The sequence below is a fragment of the Apis mellifera genome, linkage group LG3, assembly GCF_003254395.2.
Source record: "Apis mellifera strain DH4 linkage group LG3, Amel_HAv3.1, whole genome shotgun sequence".
Lineage (NCBI taxonomy): Eukaryota > Metazoa > Arthropoda > Insecta > Hymenoptera > Apidae > Apis > Apis mellifera.
The window spans coordinates 11,530,652-11,546,825 of record NC_037640.1 but is presented as its reverse complement, the minus strand read 5'-3'; the positions used below and the strand labels follow the sequence as shown (position 1 = coordinate 11,546,825).

General features: G+C 39.6%; 1 protein-coding gene across 11 annotated transcripts in view; it reads right to left on the bottom strand.

Moving 5' to 3' along the window:
• Positions 1 to 16,174, bottom strand: part of LOC410925 (hormone receptor 4) — a 154,369-nt gene that overhangs the window by 89,120 nt on the left and 49,075 nt on the right. The window lies entirely within an intron of this gene.

Genomic DNA, 16,174 nt, shown 5'->3' with positions numbered 1-16,174 from the left:
CTTTCTCTCTCCTTCGCCCAGCGAGAGGTGGTATTCTCTTCCCGCGATCTTTCCGTACAGCATAGGCCCCTATTCGCCGCTCCACTTCTTAAAGGGGTAAAGGTCCTGTTCGTTTCTTTTCTTCTCTTTTTTCTTTATGTTATGCTAGAATTTTGGCGAGATTCTGAGAGGAGTAAGTAAGTAAGTATATGACAGGTAGAGTATTGTATTAGAGAATAATTCATTCTCACGGTTCTCTGAATCAACGTGTCTGTTGATAAATCGATAATATTGTCGAAGGTGGCGCGTACGACTACGGTGTATGTTTTATCGAGCCGATAAAACTCGCCGAGTTTCACGCGTAAAAATAGACCCATCCGTACCTGGGATGGGTGCAGACGTCCCTCGGTTTTGCGGTTTCTTATATATTTTTCTCTCTTTTCCGTTTATCCTTCCACATTTCGAATACCTTTTTTCTCGCTTTCTAAGGTATTATAATAATAATATTAATAATAATAGCGAGGCTTGGGTCGCTCGATCATCGGCTACGAGGAGGGGGGAGGAAAAGTGGGTCGTGGGTCCGTTGGATCCCCTTCAACTCTCCCTGTAAGGGATAAAAAAAGAACGATTTCGAAGAGATTCCAGATCGTATAAAAAGATCATCGAATTTATAAATTAATCGATACTTGCAGAATGAATAAATTGGAAAATAATTTTTTCATTCCCGTTTCCTTCCTTTCCATTCCTCTCATTTCGCGAATGGATATTAATTCGAATAAATACGAAAAACCAAACTCCCTCGAAATAAGAATAATTTTCTCTCGAATCCACGAACGAAAAACTCGATAATTTCGAGTCTCGAAAAGAGTAAATTTCGGTGAGAAAAGAAAAGATGGAAATTATTTCGATTATTGAATTTTTCGAAAAATCGAGAGATAAAGTGGATTTCGGTGAAGCTAGCCGCGTTTCGAGAGGATGCGTCGAAAGAGAGAGAGGGAGAGAGAGTCTTGATAAAGCGTCTATTTTTGCGAAGCGTAAAAGCCGGGTGCGCGCGCGTTGCAGCGGCGCTCTGCGTGAAGAGGGTCGTGGCACAATGCACGCTGACCCATATTCGGGTCGTTGCTATTTCAGATCCATCCTTTCCATAGAGGAAGGTCGTCGGACTACGTGGCGAGCGAGCCACGGGTTATGTAACGAGCCGCTTGTTTTTAACGCCCGGCTCGCGGAAACACGCGATCCGCCGTGCATGCGCCGAGGAAAAAAAGGAAAAAAAAAGGGACGAAAAAAGGAAAATAATACGCTACGTTTAATCGTCCCTCGCGGATATTAAACGCGATAAAGAGAGTAAGAAGAAAAATTACGGCAATTTTATTTTTCTATTTTTTTCTCGAACGAAGGAACGAAAGATCGTTTTTCTTTTTTTCGATCGGCGACGCGATCTTTTCACGCAGAGAATTAGAATTGAAAGCTGGGTTTTTAGAAAAAAGGTCGATCCGACAACGTCGAAACGGATTTCGTATTTTTCCTTTCGTTATGTCGTATTCTATTATATTTCTTGTATTTTTTCTTTTATTATTTATTGGAAACGAGAGAATGTTTCTTTGCAAAAATTAATAATAAGTTTTGATTTAATGGTTAAGAGATAGAAACGTAACCGCGTATCTTATCTAACTTATCCTCGTCACGTTGCTTTAATTGCGATCATTTATGGAGTAAAATAGATACTTGGACAGATTGGTTGTCGATCGATTTTTTCATTACGAGAAATTTCATATAAATTAAAAATTCATTAAATTAAAATTTCAGGATAAATTAGAATTGTGAAAATAGTCGAGTATGAAAATATTTGAGATTGAATTTTTGGAAATTTCTTCAAAAATTGGAAACGTGAAATAAATATCGTCACGATTTTTTAAATAAAATCTACGAGAAATTTCATAGGATAGATTAGAATTATTTCCAATATGAAGATATATAATTGATAATTTTTGGAAATTTTCAAAAATTGAAAATGTAAAATTTGTATCGAAATAAATATCATCACGATTATTTAAATAAAATCTAATAAGATAGATTAGAATTATTTCCAATATGAAGATATATAATTGAGATAATTTTTGGAAATTTCTTCGTTTGGAAAAAAAAATTGGAAGCGTAAAATTTGTATAAAATCGAAATAAATATCGTCACGATTTTTTAAATAAAATCTACGAATCACGAGAAATTTCGTAGAATAGATTAGAATTATTTCCAATATGAAGATATATAATTGATAATTTTTGGAAATTTTCAAAAATTGAAAATGTAAAATTTGTATCGAAATAAATATCGTCACGATTTTTTAAATAAAATCTATGAGAAATTTCATAGAATAGATTAGAATTATTTCCAATGAAGATATATATTCGAGATAATTTTTAGAAATTTCTTCGTTTCAAAAATTGGATAAAATTTGTATCGAAATAAATATCCTCATGGAAATTAGAAAATGGAAGGTATTTCGATTGAATTTTTCGAAAATCGAGAGATTCCAAAAGAGAGAAATAAAGTGGATTTCGGTGAAGCTAGCTGCGTTTTGAGAGGAACTTTATTTTTTAAATAAAATCTACGAATCACGAGAAATTTCATAGAATAGATTAGAATTATTTTCAATATATAATTGAGATAATTTTTAGAAATTTCTTCGTTTCAAAAATTGAAAATTTTTTAAATAAAATCCAGTAGGATAGATTAGAATTATTTCCAATATGAAGATATATATTCGAGATAATTTTCGGAAATTTCTTCGTTTCAAAAATTGGAAGTATAAAATTTGTATAAAATCGAAATAAATATCGTCACGATTTTTTAAATAAAATCTAATAGGATAGATTAGAATTATTTTCAATATGAAGATATATAATTGAGATAATTTTTAGAAATTTCTTCGTTTCAAAAATTGAATAAAATTTGTATCGAAATAAATATCGTCATGGAAATTAGAAAATGGAAGGTATTTCGATTGAATTTTTCGAAAATCGAGAGATTCCAAAAGGAAGAGATAAACTGGATTTCGGTGAAGCTAGCCGCGTTTCGACAGGAACTTTATTTTTTAAATAAAATCTACGAATCACGAGAAATTTCATAAGATAGATTAGAATTATTTCCAATGTGAAGATATATAATTGAGATAATTTTTAGAAATTTCTTTGTTTCAAAAATTGGAAATGTGAAATAAATATCGTCATGCTTATTTAAATAAAATCTACGAATCACGAGAAATTTCATAAGATAGATTAGAATTATTTCCAATATATAATTGAGACAATTTTTAGAAATTTCTTCGTGAAAATCGTCAAAACTTGTATCAAAACGATCTTATCGTTAAATGAGATCCCCTGATCCGAAAAAGGAGTATAAACAATCGAGTGTTGGATCGGCGGCCAAACGATTCGCACGATCGATGGAAACGTCACCTCCGTCGAGTGCAACGCGTTCGATGTCCGCCTCTTTCATCGATTCGTTCTATTTACTTGGAACCGTATTTGCGCGGATTTAGCGCAACATTTCGTCGTTTCACCTCGGCTGATAAATAACAGGCAGTTTCTCGCGGAGAAACTGATTCATCCGATTTATTCCCTTTGCAGCTCCTCGTCGAATCCTATTATTATATCTTTAAATTAAAAAATTTTCAATCTCTCGTATCAAATCCACTGTCTGTTTTGTTTTAACACGGAATAAAAAAATCGGTTTCTTTTCTTTTTTTGAGGAGTGTCAAAGAAATGTTCCTTGGCGATAAATCGGTGGATTTGTTTGTTAAACTGTCGCGTTATAAACTCGGTGTTTAAAGTTTGAATAAAATTGACGGCTCCGTTACAGGATTTTGTATTTTTCTCGCGAGTCAAGGTTGCGTCCGACCATTAATGGTCCATACTACTGCCGCCTCGAAATTTTTCGCGAATATTTTCCAACTCGGAGGAACAAAAACGACCGATCGATTCGATTCGATGGATGTCTTCTTAAAATTCACTCCTCTCGAAATTTTCTACCTCTTCCTTCGAATATCAGTGAACTTTTTAAAAAAAATTAATACGATAATACGAAACTGACGATGAAACTGAAGATTCGATAGAAACCGATTGCTATTCGTTGCGATTATTCCGAGCAAAACCCTTGAATATTCTCTCAAATATTTTCCATTCCAAAAGAAACGCCACGAACAATCATAATTCTGCCGCTGCATCGTACGAACATTCTCTCCTTCTCCAGTTCTCGCCTCACTTTCGCTCTCGTTCCGCCTCCCGTATATCCGTCGATTCGGCCGCATAAAACGCCACGTCGATCGGATATAAGCGCTTTCGTCGACAATTTCACGGCTCGTCGAGCGCCGCGCTACGCCGATGCACGGCCGCGATAACTTCTCTCACCTTGAAAGAGAGAGAGAGAACCTTAAAGGCTCGCGTAATCGAGGAAAACCGAGATAAAGATTCCCTGGAAATCGTGGCTCGCCTCGACGACAGTCCTCGAGACTTTTAACCCCCACTCGCCTTTCTTTATATATCTCTTTTTCCCCGATGACGTAACTGCGAGAAAATGAAAAGAAAAAAAACAAAAAATCTAGTTTCATATACCCAACTATATGCTTATTCGATCTTTCATTAAACTTTCCATTCTTCGTGCGCATACATACACGTTCCACGAAAAATTCGACTGTCCAATATCTTAAAAATTACATTTCCCGAATCAGAAGAAATAGAAAAGAAGATAGATACAAGGGGAGGTGAAAAAAAGAAGGAGAGAGAGAAGATCCGTCGCATCCGCCGCACTTTCTCCGCAAGGGCAGGGAAACGCGGCCGGCAAACCGTCGCCGGGGGATTCCCCACCTGGAATGCGTGCACCTCGCCGCGCTCCAACGGATTTCCCTCGCCGTTCCCTCCCCACTCCTTCCCCACGCTTCCCCCACTCCTTCGCCGCGCGCTGCTCTCGCCTCTCCTTCGCACTCGCCTCCCCACCACGCGGCCGATCCCTGCCGCCGGGCCCGCCAATCCCTTCGCCCCTCGCCACCCCCTCCACCGCTCGCCGCGCCGCGTTCCCATGAATCAGGGGGTGGCCACCGCGGTGGCGCGCAAGCGCGAAAATAGTAAACACTCCCCGGCTGCGCAATGCGACTCGCGTTGAGGCAGGTCCGGCATATACGCGTATATATATATATATGTGTAGTATGTACGAAGTGTTATATACGCGAAGCGACAGCATCGGCGTGTATGCAATACGTTCGTGTAGGTGCGTGCGACGGAGACAGGTGTGCGCGTAACGGAGAGAGATAGGGAAAGGGGCGAGAGAGTGTGTGGGTGGGCAGCTCGATACCGGTCTGGGTTCAATGCACACCGAGCCCCTCCACTCAGCCCTACCACCGCTCTTTCAACCCCTTCATCCATCCCGCGGATCATGCACTCCTCTCCGCATCGTTGAGCCTCTCCCCCTCTCCATCCGTCGTTGTTCGAGGGGGATGAGAAGGAGGAGGGGTTTTTTCCTCTCTTTTTCGCCGTGTCCTTGCCTTTGTACGAGGCGCCCCCTCTTCTACTTCTTCTTATACTTCTCGATCCGGCGACCAACTTCGCCAACGAATCGAATGGAATAGGAAGAGAGAGGGGAGTGGAGAGGCAAGATGTTGGGGGTTGCGGATGGTCAGGGTAGATAGCCTGGCTTCTGAAGATGGACTAGGTTTTGTCCTTTCTTGAGGAAGTTTTCGAAAATGAAAATAAAAATGAAGGTATCATTAATTGAGAAGAATATAGGTTCCCTTCTGTTTCCTCTTTCCAAAATCTTGTTTTACGCTAACGTAGCTTCTTTACAGAAACTTAAGTTCGAGTCAGGAAGAGGAGAAAGCCAGACTTCATCAACAGTTTTCCTTCTCGTCCATATATTATTCTTTCTATAATTTCGTATGGAAAACTCTGGTTCGAGAATAAAACGAGTCGAGATTCAAATAGGAAAAGGGAGGGGGGAGTGGAGAGGCAAGATGTTTTCTGCAGGGTGAGTTGCGGATGGTCAGGGTAGATAGCCTGGCTTCTGAAGATGGACTAGGTTTTGTCCTTTCGAAAATGAAAATAAAAATGAAGGTATCATTAATTGAGAAGAATTGTACAGAAATATAGGTTCCCTTCCGTTTCCTCGACACAGTCTTCCCAAAATCTTGTTTAACTTAGCCTCTTTACAGAAATTTAACTTCGAGTCAGGAAGAGGAGAAAGCCAGACTTCATCAACAGTTTTCCTCCTCGTCCATATATTCTTCTTTCTATAATTTCGTATGGAAAATTCTGGTTCGAGAATAAAACGAGTCGAGATTCAAATAGCAAAAGGGAGGGGGGAGTGGAGAGGCAAGATGTTTTCTGCAGGGAGAGTTGCGGATGGTCAGGGTAGATAGCCTGGCTTCTGAAGATGGACTAGGTTTTGTCCTTTCGAAAATGAAAATAAAAATGAAGGTATCATTAATTGAGAAGAATTGTACAGAAATATAGGTTTCCTTCCGTTTCCTCGACCCAGTCTTCCCAAAATCTTGTTTAACTTAGCCTCTTTACAGAAACTTAAGTTCGAGTCAGGAAAAGGAGAAAGCCAGACTTCATCAACAGTTTTCCTTCTCGTCCATATATTATTCTTTCTATAATTTCGTATGGAAAATTCTGGTTCGAGAATAAAACGAGTCGAGATTCAAATAGCAAAAGGGAGGGGGGAGTGGAGAGGCAAGATGTTTTCTGCAGGGAGAGTTGCGGATGGTCAGGGTAGATAGCCTGGCTTCTGAAGATGGACTAGGTTTTGTCCTTTCGAAAATGAAAATAAAAATGAAGGTATCATTAATTGAGAAGAATTGTACAGAAATATAGGTTTCCTTCCGTTTCCTCGACCCAGTCTTCCCAAAATCTTGTTTAACTTAGCCTCTTTACAGAAACTTAAGTTCGAGTCAGGAAAAGGAGAAAGCCAGACTTCATCAACAGTTTTCCTTCTCGTCCATATATTATTCTTTCTATAATTTCGTATGGAAAATTCTGGTTCGAGAATAAAACGAGTCGAGATTCAAATAGCAAAAGGGAGGGGGGAGTGGAGAGGCAAGATGTTTTCTGCAGGGAGAGTTGCGGATGGTCAGGGTAGATAGCCTGGCTTCTGAAGATGGACTAGGTTTTGTCCTTTCGAAAATGAAAATAAAAATGAAGGTATCATTAATTGAGAAGAATTGTACAGAAATATAGGTTTCCTTCCGTTTCCTCGACCCAGTCTTCCCAAAATCTTGTTTAACTTAGCCTCTTTACAGAAACTTAAGTTCGAGTCAGGAAGAGGAGAAAGCCAGACTTCATCAACAGTTTTCCTTCTCGTCCATATATTCTTCTTTCTATAATTTCGTATGGAAAATTCTGGTTCGAGAATAAAACGAGTCGAGATTCAAATAGCAAAAGGGAGGGGGGAGTGGAGAGGCAAGATGTTTTCTGCAGGGAGAGTTGCGGATGGTCAGGGTAGATAGCCTGGCTTCTGAAGATGGACTAGGTTTTGTCCTTTCGAAAATGAAAATAAAAATGAAGGTATCATTAATTGAGAAGAATTGTACAGAAATATAGGTTTCCTTCCGTTTCCTCGACCCAGTCTTCCCAAAATCTTGTTTAACTTAGCCTCTTTACAGAAACTTAAGTTCGAGTCAGGAAGAGGAGAAAGCCAGACTTCATCAACAGTTTTCCTTCTCGTCCATATATTATTCTTTCTATAATTTCGTATGGAAAACTCTGGTTCGAGAATAAAACGAGTCGAGATTCAAATAGGAAAAGGGAGGGGGGAGTGGAGAGGCAAGATGTTTTCTGCAGGGTGAGTTGCGGATGGTCAGGGTAGATAGCCTGGCTTCTGAAGATGGACTAGGTTTTGTCCTTTCGAAAATGAAAATAAAAATGAAGGTATCATTAATTGAGAAGAATTGTACAGAAATATAGGTTCCCTTCCGTTTCCTCGACCCAGTCTTCCCAAAATCTTGTTTAACTTAGCCACTTTACAGAAATTTAACTTCGAGTCAGGAAGAGGAGAAAGCCAGACTTCATCAACAGTTTTCCTCCTCGTCCATATATTCTTCTTTCTATAATTTCGTATGGAAAATTCTGGTTCGAGAATAAAACGAGTCGAGATTCAAATAGCAAAAGGGAGGGGGGAGTGGAGAGGCAAGATGTTTTCTGCAGGGAGAGTTGCGGATGGTCAGGGTAGATAGCCTGGCTTCTGAAGATGGACTAGGTTTTGTCCTTTCGAAAATGAAAATAAAAATGAAGGTATCATTAATTGAGAAGAATTGTACAGAAATATAGGTTTCCTTCCGTTTCCTCGACCCAGTCTTCCCAAAATCTTGTTTAACTTAGCCTCTTTACAGAAACTTAAGTTCGAGTCAGGAAAAGGAGAAAGCCAGACTTCATCAACAGTTTTCCTTCTCGTCCATATATTATTCTTTCTATAATTTCGTATGGAAAATTCTGGTTCGAGAATAAAACGAGTCGAGATTCAAATAGCAAAAGGGAGGGGGGAGTGGAGAGGCAAGATGTTTTCTGCAGGGAGAGTTGCGGATGGTCAGGGTAGATAGCCTGGCTTCTGAAGATGGACTAGGTTTTGTCCTTTCGAAAATGAAAATAAAAATGAAGGTATCATTAATTGAGAAGAATTGTACAGAAATATAGGTTTCCTTCCGTTTCCTCGACCCAGTCTTCCCAAAATCTTGTTTAACTTAGCCTCTTTACAGAAACTTAAGTTCGAGTCAGGAAGAGGAGAAAGCCAGACTTCATCAACAGTTTTCCTTCTCGTCCATATATTCTTCTTTCTATAATTTCGTATGGAAAATTCTGGTTCGAGAATAAAACGAGTCGAGATTCAAATAGCAAAAGGGAGGGGGGAGTGGAGAGGCAAGATGTTTTCTGCAGGGAGAGTTGCGGATGGTCAGGGTAGATAGCCTGGCTTCTGAAGATGGACTAGGTTTTGTCCTTTCGAAAATGAAAATAAAAATGAAGGTATCATTAATTGAGAAGAATTGTACAGAAATATAGGTTTCCTTCCGTTTCCTCGACCCAGTCTTCCCAAAATCTTGTTTAACTTAGCCTCTTTACAGAAACTTAAGTTCGAGTCAGGAAAAGGAGAAAGCCAGACTTCATCAACAGTTTTCCTTCTCGTCCATATATTATTCTTTCTATAATTTCGTATGGAAAATTCTGGTTCGAGAATAAAACGAGTCGAGATTCAAATAGCAAAAGGGAGGGGGGAGTGGAGAGGCAAGATGTTTTCTGCAGGGAGAGTTGCGGATGGTCAGGGTAGATAGCCTGGCTTCTGAAGATGGACTAGGTTTTGTCCTTTCGAAAATGAAAATAAAAATGAAGGTATCATTAATTGAGAAGAATTGTACAGAAATATAGGTTTCCTTCCGTTTCCTCGACCCAGTCTTCCCAAAATCTTGTTTAACTTAGCCTCTTTACAGAAACTTAAGTTCGAGTCAGGAAGAGGAGAAAGCCAGACTTCATCAACAGTTTTCCTTCTCGTCCATATATTATTCTTTCTATAATTTCGTATGGAAAACTCTGGTTCGAGAATAAAACGAGTCGAGATTCAAATAGGAAAAGGGAGGGGGGAGTGGAGAGGCAAGATGTTTTCTGCAGGGTGAGTTGCGGATGGTCAGGGTAGATAGCCTGGCTTCTGAAGATGGACTAGGTTTTGTCCTTTCGAAAATGAAAATAAAAATGAAGGTATCATTAATTGAGAAGAATTGTACAGAAATATAGGTTCCCTTCCGTTTCCTCGACCCAGTCTTCCCAAAATCTTGTTTAACTTAGCCTCTTTACAGAAATTTAACTTCGAGTCAGGAAGAGGAGAAAGCCAGACTTCATCAACAGTTTTCCTCCTCGTCCATATATTCTTCTTTCTATAATTTCGTATGGAAAATTCTGGTTCGAGAATAAAACGAGTCGAGATTCAAATAGCAAAAGGGAGGGGGGAGTGGAGAGGCAAGATGTTTTCTGCAGGGAGAGTTGCGGATGGTCAGGGTAGATAGCCTGGCTTCTGAAGATGGACTAGGTTTTGTCCTTTCGAAAATGAAAATAAAAATGAAGGTATCATTAATTGAGAAGAATTGTACAGAAATATAGGTTTCCTTCCGTTTCCTCGACCCAGTCTTCCCAAAATCTTGTTTAACTTAGCCTCTTTACAGAAACTTAAGTTCGAGTCAGGAAAAGGAGAAAGCCAGACTTCATCAACAGTTTTCCTTCTCGTCCATATATTATTCTTTCTATAATTTCGTATGGAAAATTCTGGTTCGAGAATAAAACGAGTCGAGATTCAAATAGCAAAAGGGAGGGGGGAGTGGAGAGGCAAGATGTTTTCTGCAGGGAGAGTTGCGGATGGTCAGGGTAGATAGCCTGGCTTCTGAAGATGGACTAGGTTTTGTCCTTTCGAAAATGAAAATAAAAATGAAGGTATCATTAATTGAGAAGAATTGTACAGAAATATAGGTTTCCTTCCGTTTCCTCGACCCAGTCTTCCCAAAATCTTGTTTAACTTAGCCTCTTTACAGAAACTTAAGTTCGAGTCAGGAAAAGGAGAAAGCCAGACTTCATCAACAGTTTTCCTTCTCGTCCATATATTATTCTTTCTATAATTTCGTATGGAAAATTCTGGTTCGAGAATAAAACGAGTCGAGATTCAAATAGCAAAAGGGAGGGGGGAGTGGAGAGGCAAGATGTTTTCTGCAGGGAGAGTTGCGGATGGTCAGGGTAGATAGCCTGGCTTCTGAAGATGGACTAGGTTTTGTCCTTTCGAAAATGAAAATAAAAATGAAGGTATCATTAATTGAGAAGAATTGTACAGAAATATAGGTTTCCTTCCGTTTCCTCGACCCAGTCTTCCCAAAATCTTGTTTAACTTAGCCTCTTTACAGAAACTTAAGTTCGAGTCAGGAAGAGGAGAAAGCCAGACTTCATCAACAGTTTTCCTTCTCGTCCATATATTCTTCTTTCTATAATTTCGTATGGAAAATTCTGGTTCGAGAATAAAACGAGTCGAGATTCAAATAGCAAAAGGGAGGGGGGAGTGGAGAGGCAAGATGTTTTCTGCAGGGAGAGTTGCGGATGGTCAGGGTAGATAGCCTGGCTTCTGAAGATGGACTAGGTTTTGTCCTTTCGAAAATGAAAATAAAAATGAAGGTATCATTAATTGAGAAGAATTGTACAGAAATATAGGTTTCCTTCCGTTTCCTCGACCCAGTCTTCCCAAAATCTTGTTTAACTTAGCCTCTTTACAGAAACTTAAGTTCGAGTCAGGAAAAGGAGAAAGCCAGACTTCATCAACAGTTTTCCTTCTCGTCCATATATTATTCTTTCTATAATTTCGTATGGAAAATTCTGGTTCGAGAATAAAACGAGTCGAGATTCAAATAGCAAAAGGGAGGGGGGAGTGGAGAGGCAAGATGTTTTCTGCAGGGAGAGTTGCGGATGGTCAGGGTAGATAGCCTGGCTTCTGAAGATGGACTAGGTTTTGTCCTTTCGAAAATGAAAATAAAAATGAAGGTATCATTAATTGAGAAGAATTGTACAGAAATATAGGTTTCCTTCCGTTTCCTCGACCCAGTCTTCCCAAAATCTTGTTTAACTTAGCCTCTTTACAGAAACTTAAGTTCGAGTCAGGAAGAGGAGAAAGCCAGACTTCATCAACAGTTTTCCTTCTCGTCCATATATTATTCTTTCTATAATTTCGTATGGAAAACTCTGGTTCGAGAATAAAACGAGTCGAGATTCAAATAGGAAAAGGGAGGGGGGAGTGGAGAGGCAAGATGTTTTCTGCAGGGTGAGTTGCGGATGGTCAGGGTAGATAGCCTGGCTTCTGAAGATGGACTAGGTTTTGTCCTTTCGAAAATGAAAATAAAAATGAAGGTATCATTAATTGAGAAGAATTGTACAGAAATATAGGTTCCCTTCCGTTTCCTCGACCCAGTCTTCCCAAAATCTTGTTTAACTTAGCCTCTTTACAGAAATTTAACTTCGAGTCAGGAAGAGGAGAAAGCCAGACTTCATCAACAGTTTTCCTCCTCGTCCATATATTCTTCTTTCTATAATTTCGTATGGAAAATTCTGGTTCGAGAATAAAACGAGTCGAGATTCAAATAGCAAAAGGGAGGGGGGAGTGGAGAGGCAAGATGTTTTCTGCAGGGAGAGTTGCGGATGGTCAGGGTAGATAGCCTGGCTTCTGAAGATGGACTAGGTTTTGTCCTTTCGAAAATGAAAATAAAAATGAAGGTATCATTAATTGAGAAGAATTGTACAGAAATATAGGTTTCCTTCCGTTTCCTCGACCCAGTCTTCCCAAAATCTTGTTTAACTTAGCCTCTTTACAGAAACTTAAGTTCGAGTCAGGAAGAGGAGAAAGCCAGACTTCATCAACAGTTTTCCTTCTCGTCCATATATTATTCTTTCTATAATTTCGTATGGAAAACTCTGGTTCGAGAATAAAACGAGTCGAGATTCAAATAGGAAAAGGGAGGGGGGAGTGGAGAGGCAAGATGTTTTCTGCAGGGTGAGTTGCGGATGGTCAGGGTAGATAGCCTGGCTTCTGAAGATGGACTAGGTTTTGTCCTTTCGAAAATGAAAATAAAAATGAAGGTATCATTAATTGAGAAGAATTGTACAGAAATATAGGTTCCCTTCCGTTTCCTCGACCCAGTCTTCCCAAAATCTTGTTTAACTTAGCCTCTTTACAGAAATTTAACTTCGAGTCAGGAAGAGGAGAAAGCCAGACTTCATCAACAGTTTTCCTCCTCGTCCATATATTCTTCTTTCTATAATTTCGTATGGAAAATTCTGGTTCGAGAATAAAACGAGTCGAGATTCAAATAGCAAAAGGGAGGGGGGAGTGGAGAGGCAAGATGTTTTCTGCAGGGAGAGTTGCGGATGGTCAGGGTAGATAGCCTGGCTTCTGAAGATGGACTAGGTTTTGTCCTTTCGAAAATGAAAATAAAAATGAAGGTATCATTAATTGAGAAGAATTGTACAGAAATATAGGTTTCCTTCCGTTTCCTCGACCCAGTCTTCCCAAAATCTTGTTTAACTTAGCCTCTTTACAGAAACTTAAGTTCGAGTCAGGAAAAGGAGAAAGCCAGACTTCATCAACAGTTTTCCTTCTCGTCCATATATTATTCTTTCTATAATTTCGTATGGAAAATTCTGGTTCGAGAATAAAACGAGTCGAGATTCAAATAGCAAAAGGGAGGGGGGAGTGGAGAGGCAAGATGTTTTCTGCAGGGAGAGTTGCGGATGGTCAGGGTAGATAGCCTGGCTTCTGAAGATGGACTAGGTTTTGTCCTTTCGAAAATGAAAATAAAAATGAAGGTATCATTAATTGAGAAGAATTGTACAGAAATATAGGTTTCCTTCCGTTTCCTCGACCCAGTCTTCCCAAAATCTTGTTTAACTTAGCCTCTTTACAGAAACTTAAGTTCGAGTCAGGAAGAGGAGAAAGCCAGACTTCATCAACAGTTTTCCTTCTCGTCCATATATTATTCTTTCTATAATTTCGTATGGAAAACTCTGGTTCGAGAATAAAACGAGTCGAGATTCAAATAGGAAAAGGGAGGGGGGAGTGGAGAGGCAAGATGTTTTCTGCAGGGTGAGTTGCGGATGGTCAGGGTAGATAGCCTGGCTTCTGAAGATGGACTAGGTTTTGTCCTTTCGAAAATGAAAATAAAAATGAAGGTATCATTAATTGAGAAGAATTGTACAGAAATATAGGTTCCCTTCCGTTTCCTCGACCCAGTCTTCCCAAAATCTTGTTTAACTTAGCCTCTTTACAGAAATTTAACTTCGAGTCAGGAAGAGGAGAAAGCCAGACTTCATCAACAGTTTTCCTCCTCGTCCATATATTCTTCTTTCTATAATTTCGTATGGAAAATTCTGGTTCGAGAATAAAACGAGTCGAGATTCAAATAGCAAAAGGGAGGGGGGAGTGGAGAGGCAAGATGTTTTCTGCAGGGAGAGTTGCGGATGGTCAGGGTAGATAGCCTGGCTTCTGAAGATGGACTAGGTTTTGTCCTTTCGAAAATGAAAATAAAAATGAAGGTATCATTAATTGAGAAGAATTGTACAGAAATATAGGTTTCCTTCCGTTTCCTCGACCCAGTCTTCCCAAAATCTTGTTTAACTTAGCCTCTTTACAGAAACTTAAGTTCGAGTCAGGAAAAGGAGAAAGCCAGACTTCATCAACAGTTTTCCTTCTCGTCCATATATTATTCTTTCTATAATTTCGTATGGAAAATTCTGGTTCGAGAATAAAACGAGTCGAGATTCAAATAGCAAAAGGGAGGGGGGAGTGGAGAGGCAAGATGTTTTCTGCAGGGAGAGTTGCGGATGGTCAGGGTAGATAGCCTGGCTTCTGAAGATGGACTAGGTTTTGTCCTTTCGAAAATGAAAATAAAAATGAAGGTATCATTAATTGAGAAGAATTGTACAGAAATATAGGTTTCCTTCCGTTTCCTCGACCCAGTCTTCCCAAAATCTTGTTTAACTTAGCCTCTTTACAGAAACTTAAGTTCGAGTCAGGAAGAGGAGAAAGCCAGACTTCATCAACAGTTTTCCTTCTCGTCCATATATTATTCTTTCTATAATTTCGTATGGAAAACTCTGGTTCGAGAATAAAACGAGTCGAGATTCAAATAGGAAAAGGGAGGGGGAGTGGAGAGGCAAGATGTTTTCTGCAGGGTGAGTTGCGGATGGTCAGGGTAGATAGCCTGGCTTCTGAAGATGGACTAGGTTTTGTCCTTTCGAAAATGAAAATAAAAATGAAGGTATCATTAATTGAGAAGAATTGTACAGAAATATAGGTTCCCTTCCGTTTCCTCGACCCAGTCTTCCCAAAATCTTGTTTAACTTAGCCTCTTTACAGAAATTTAACTTCGAGTCAGGAAGAGGAGAAAGCCAGACTTCATCAACAGTTTTCCTCCTCGTCCATATATTCTTCTTTCTATAATTTCGTATGGAAAATTCTGGTTCGAGAATAAAACGAGTCGAGATTCAAATAGCAAAAGGGAGGGGGAGTGGAGAGGCAAGATGTTTTCTGCAGGGAGAGTTGCGGATGGTCAGGGTAGATAGCCTGGCTTCTGAAGATGGACTAGGTTTTGTCCTTTCGAAAATGAAAATAAAAATGAAGGTATCATTAATTGAGAAGAATTGTACAGAAATATAGGTTTCCTTCCGTTTCCTCGACCCAGTCTTCCCAAAATCTTGTTTAACTTAGCCTCTTTACAGAAACTTAAGTTCGAGTCAGGAAAAGGAGAAAGCCAGACTTCATCAACAGTTTTCCTTCTCGTCCATATATTATTCTTTCTATAATTTCGTATGGAAAATTCTGGTTCGAGAATAAAACGAGTCGAGATTCAAATAGCAAAAGGGAGGGGGGAGTGGAGAGGCAAGATGTTTTCTGCAGGGAGAGTTGCGGATGGTCAGGGTAGATAGCCTGGCTTCTGAAGATGGACTAGGTTTTGTCCTTTCGAAAATGAAAATAAAAATGAAGGTATCATTAATTGAGAAGAATTGTACAGAAATATAGGTTTCCTTCCGTTTCCTCGACCCAGTCTTCCCAAAATCTTGTTTAACTTAGCCTCTTTACAGAAACTTAAGTTCGAGTCAGGAAAAGGAGAAGGCCAGACTTCATCAACACTTTTCCTCCTCGTCCATATATTATTCTTTCTATAATTTCGTATGGAAAACTCTGGTTCGAGAATAAAACGAGTCGAGGTTCAACCCTTTCGAATAATTCATCGAAGAAGGTTTCGATTTTGGAGAAAGAAAGGAGACGGGGGTTGAGGAGGGAGGACGTCGAAACTGACGCGTCCTCGAGGGATACTTGCATCAATCGAGCTCCTCCTCCGTATATTTCGATCTCGAGAAGAAAGAGAGAAGAAGAAAGGATGAGAAAATTGGTGTCCGCCGCGTGTTTTGACTTGCGGACGTATTTACGATCCGGCTTCTCCTTTTTTATCGAAACGACCGGGAAACGGATGAACGGTTTTAAGAAATTGACGGCCGAGGAGTGGAAGAATCTTCTTTTTTGTCGTGTAATTTTATTTTTGTCCCTTTGTTTCTCTTTCGAATCTTTCGAGGGGATATCGTAAACACGCGTAAAATTATTCGAGAAGGAAAGATTCTTCTTAAGCCGTGCGCAACAATTC